The following is a 5,537-nucleotide window of genomic DNA, read 5'->3' as shown; positions in this document are numbered from 1 at the left end:
CTGTACTGGTGTGCAAGGGGAGAGCATTGAGGTGAAAGTGATTATACTCAACTGGAACATTCATACTGTAAAGGACCAGCATTAGGGAGGAAGAAATGGGCTTCCCCTCTCCTGGGTTCTTCTGACTGGTCTAAGAATTAAATTGACGTCAGATGAATTAACAAGAGAATAAAAAAAGCATTTTAATAACAAGAACGAGAACCCAGGAAAACTGAATTAACTCAACAAAATGGCTGAAACCCTCCACTTAAAAATTATCTTCAGCTTAAACAAAAAGAGGCTGCTGAAGGTAATAGCTTTGAACTCAAAGGGGAGGAGGGAAATACAGGTGAAGATGGAAAAGCAAATGTTTGGTAAAGCATCGTTTGGGGGGCCAGCAGAGACGATGGGACTCAGGGCAGACTCTGAGCACCAAGTCCTGCTGGTTTCTCCCACTGTCCTCCACCCATGTTCTTTGCAGACATCTCTGATGATAGAGACCCTGTTCCCAGAATGATGGTTGTTGTTTTAGTCGCTCAGTCGTGTCTAACTCTTTGCGACCCCATGGACTATAGCCTACCAGGCTGCTGTGTCCATGTAATTCTCCAGGCAAGAACACTGGAGTGGGTTGCCATGCCCTTCTCCTCTTAGGCCCTATCCCAGGCCTATAAAATCAGTAACCCTGGAGATGGGCTCAGGAAACTGTTTTTAACAAACCTTCCAGGTGATTATGATAAATATTAGTTACAGGATCATGGGCATAGGGAAACAAAGACCCAGGTTCTCCCAGTTGCTTGAGTTGAAGCCAAGATTATATCCAGGAGTTTAACTCAAAAATCTGTGCTCTCAATCACTGACATTTCCTCATTGAAGTGAACGTCGCTCAGTCATGTCCGACTCTTTGCGACCCCATGCACTATATAGTCCATGGAATTCTCCAGGCCGCAATACTGGAGTGGGTAGCCTTTCCCTTCTCCAGGGGATCATCCCAACTCAAGGATCGAATCCAGGTCTCCCACATTGCAGGATTCTGTACCAGCTGAGCCACCAGGGAAGCCCAAGGATACTGGAGTGGATAGCCTTTCCCTTCTCCAGCAGAACTTTCCAACTCGGGAATCAAACCAGGGTCTCCTGCATTGCAGGTGAATTCTTTACCAACTGAGCTATCAGGGAAGCCTCAGTGAAACAAGAAGGAAATAAACAAAAATCCTTACATCCTCCTGCATTAAATGGGCAACACTCAGGGATGATTCACAAGATGAAAAACACAGTTTAGTAAGTACTTGGTGGGGTGGGGTGGGGTGGAGGTACACCCAATCAGAAGATTTATTATGCAAAATATTTCAAAACACAATGTATGATAAGGGCTCATGATCATTATTTAGCATAAAAGATATTTAACATAAAAACACTTATGCAGGGACTTCCCCGGTGGTCCAGTGACTGGGACCTTGCCTTCTGATGCAGGGGTTGCAGGTTCAATCCCTGGTCAGAGAGCTAAAATCCCACACGCCTCATGGCCAAAAAAACCAAAACATAAAAAAGAAGCAGAAGCAATATTGTAACAAACTCAATAAAGACTTAAAAATAGCCCACATCAAAAAAAAAAACTTAAAAAAAATTAAAATGTTCATGCTAAAATGCTAAATCAGAGGAGCACAATAATCGAAAAACATCACTACACCTGAAATGTGCCAATTAAAGCAAGACAATCAGAAGGGGGAAAATTCCATAGGAAGTCATTGGCAGCTAAGTCATCCAAGTCTTTTCTCCACCTAATAAAGAGAGAGTTCAGCCTGAGGACTTCAAAAAATCCTTCTAAGGGACTTCCCTGGCACTGCAGTGGTTAGGACTCAGTGCTTCCACTACAGGGGTCATGGGTTCCAAGATCCCACAGGCTGCTGCTTGGCCAAAAAATAATAAAAGCCTCATGCCAGCCATTAAAGCTTGCAATGTTTAGTGCTACAGACTCCACCAATAATCACCACTGACTTAAAAGACAAGACAGAGAAACAGACTGGAGAGTCGGTACTCACCTCCCTCCAGCTAGGACTCAGTTGCAGCCTGTGGGTATTTCACACAAATGAAATCTCCAATAAGAAAAGCCCCCCGCCAGCCCATGCTCTGGGATTGGCCCACAGGCCCCAGGGTGAGGGCTGGACTTCCTGCCCAGGGTGAAATGGCCCTCCTACCAACAGTGGCTGGTTCTCAATCTTGAAAATGCGACTCACATTGCAATCACCCAGGTCCTACCCTTGGTGATCCTAATTGAATTGGTCTGGGTTGGGGCTTTAGGAAGCCAGGAGGCTTCCTCAGGTGATTCTTACATCCACCAGAGTCCTTGACCTTCCGCAGTTAACAGAAACTGATCAGAAGCCAGACAGGTAATTCAGGCATGGCTTAACCAGGGTCCCTGCTGCAGCAGGGGGAAGTGAGAACAAGAAACAGTTTCCCTGGACAGCTTGCTTATTCCTGAGGAGGGGAGGGTGAGCTGGTTCCTTTTATGGGGAGAGGGTAGGGGTGTCCAGGGGTCGGGCTGGAGGGGCAGCTTGCATGGTTTGGCCCCTTCTAAGGAGTGTTGAGTGTAGGGGGCATGACACAGGACTCTGCTTTTGCTCCAGGCTCTTCAAAATTGGCAGTTGGGCTTTTGGGTCTCTTTGTTTCTTTTGTCCAGAATTTGCCCCAACTGCACATGTACACGGTTATTTTTAGTCCCATATAGTTTCTTTGTGGCTTCCACAGGTGGCTCAGTGGTAAATAATCCCCCTGCCAAAGGAGGAGCCACAGGAGACCCAGGTTCAATCCCTGGGCCGGAAAGATCCCCTGGAGAAGGAAATGGCAACCCACTCCAGTATTCTTGTGGGAAATCCCATGGACAGAGGAGCCTGATGCAGTCTGTGGGCCTGCAGAGAGTCAGACTTGACTTAGCAACTGAGCACGCACACAAGTTTCTTTCTGGTCTTTTTGTTGTTGTTGATGATTTTTTTTCATGAGTCAGGTTTGTTGGGTTTTTTTTACCAGCTTTTGAAAACATAATTAACAAATAGACATTTTATATATTTAAGGTGTACTATGTGATATATGTTTACACTGTGAAATAATCACCACCATCAAGCTAGCACATCCATCACTTCACACACACTGTGTGTGTGTATAAGAAGTATTTTCTATTTTGCCCTGATTTGCTGAAATTGGAAGATCTTTGGCCAAAGACTTTCTGGATATTTTCACTCAAAACATAGGAGAAAAGCCTTGATTACTGTTGTCAACGTTTCTTTCTGTTTCCCCACAAAATAAACTACATAGTATTTTGTTTAGTCTTATCAATCAATAAGCCTAAGCAAATGGGAATTGAAATCCCATCTTGCCATGTATCAACCTACTATTTATAAGCAGTATCTGGCAATTCGATGTTTCTATGCACACACATACAATACAAACGCTGAGAATGTATTTCTCTTTCACTCTGTAAAAAGTTGCATCTCTCATCCTCTTTTCAACACTCACACTTATGATTCAGAAATGTTGAAATACAAATCCAGTCAATGTATTGACGATTAACTTCACCAATAAACAGTGGGTACAAATTAAACCAAAAATGGTGTTTATTGGAAGCCTATCTCATAAAGAATGGGGACATGTTCATGTACTCCTAGGAGAGATGACAGCTGTGCAAATTAAACAAATGCCCGAGAAAACTAATAGCTACCAAAACAGGTTATGTTAGCCATGGCCTGCAGTGCCATTCAGCATTTTAAAGGATGGTTTAACAGCCTGTATAATTAAAGGGAAGTATCAATGATTGGTTTTTAAATGAAAATTAATAATAGTATTAATTTTTATTAATAATAAAAACTATTATTTTGTTAATAACAATAAAATTGTGGAACAAACTATTGCTTAGAACCATTGTAACAACATTGCACATATTACACCCTTTAAATCTCATAAAATTTATGAAGTAGTTACTATGATTATTTCCGTCTTTTGAATGCTAAACAGTAATGTTCAGGGGAATTCCCTGGTGGTTCAGTGGTTAAAACTCTGGACTTCCAATGATGCAGGGGGCACTGGTTTTATCCCTGGTCAGGGAACAAAGATCCCACATGCCAACCATTGCAGCCAAAAAAAAAACATTTTTTTAAGTAACACTCAATTAGCTATAGGATTATAATTGGCTGATCCAGGGTTCAAATCAAGACAATAAGGCTTGTCAGTCAGTGCCTTGAACTATTAGCTAAGGCCAATAGCTAACTAACCAACTAAATCACCAAGTATATAGTTGTTTACTCACACATTTGTTGCTGTCTTTGTTCAGTTGCTCAGTCATGTCCGACTCTTTGCAACCCCATGGGCTGCAGCACGCCAGGCTTCCCTGTCCTTCACCATCTCCTGGAGCTTGCTCAAACTCATGTCCATTGAGTCAGTGATGCCATCCAACCATCTGGTCCTTTGTCATCCCCTTCTCCTCCCGCCTTCAATCTTTCCCTGCATCAGGGTCTTTTCCGGTTTCTCACACATGCACACACATATTTCAGAATTCAGAAAAACAGCTGGAAAAAATACAATCCCATATATATCCCTGGAATCATATGTGTTGTGAGCCAGTCTTTACATGATTTTATTTAATCATCCCATAACCCTACATGGGCTCTGAACATTCTCATTTACGAGTGAAGAAATTAAGACTGAAATGTCAGCTAACATCCTGAAGTTCATATAACTCGTGGGTGGCAGGGGAGAGGGGTGCAATTAAACAGCCTTCTGAATAATTGAGTTTGGGGAGGGTAGACCAAGCCCACAAAGGTGGTCGGATATTCAAAAGAGGAACTCTTTTGGCCAGAACATAGCACTGGTTAAGTTGATAAGAAGCCACAATTCCAAAATACTTCAACAGCATGTCCAGTGCTGTTACAACTGACTTAAGCCAGGCCGTGGGTCTCTGTAAACAGGCAGGTGAAAGTCACGGACAAGGCAGTTACCCTGTTACCTGTTACACTGTTACCCTGAGAAGTAGAAATAAAACCTACCATCTAAATCACCTGCTTCTAACTCACAGGCTTGGAGAATGAACTTATGGTGGCCACGGGGAGGGACTGGGGGAAAGATAGTTAGGGAGTTTGGGATCAACATATACATATTGCTGTATTTAAAATGGAGAACCAACAAGGACCTGCTGTGGAGCACAGGGAACTCTGCTCCCTGTTCTGTGGCAGCCTGGATGGGAGAGGGGCTTGGGGGAGAACGGATACATGTAAAGGTAAGGCTGAGTCCCTTCACTATCCACTTGACATGATCACAACAGTGTTCGTCGGCTGTAACCCTCGATACAAAATAAAAAGTTGAAAAAGAAATAAATTTCTTCTAATTTGGGTCTCCAAATGCTACCATTGGTGACCACATAGATGAACCTGGAGGGCATTCTGCTAAGTGAAATTAAGCCTGACAGAGAAAGTCACATGGTGAAAGGTATCACCTATATGTGGAATCTTAGGATACAGGATGCTTGGGGCTGGTGCACTGGGATGACCCAGAGGGATGGTATGGGGAGGGAGGTG

Source organism: Bos mutus, chromosome 18 (genome assembly GCF_027580195.1).
Source record: "Bos mutus isolate GX-2022 chromosome 18, NWIPB_WYAK_1.1, whole genome shotgun sequence".
NCBI lineage: Eukaryota > Metazoa > Chordata > Mammalia > Artiodactyla > Bovidae > Bos > Bos mutus.
Note: the sequence above shows the minus strand (reverse complement) of the source record.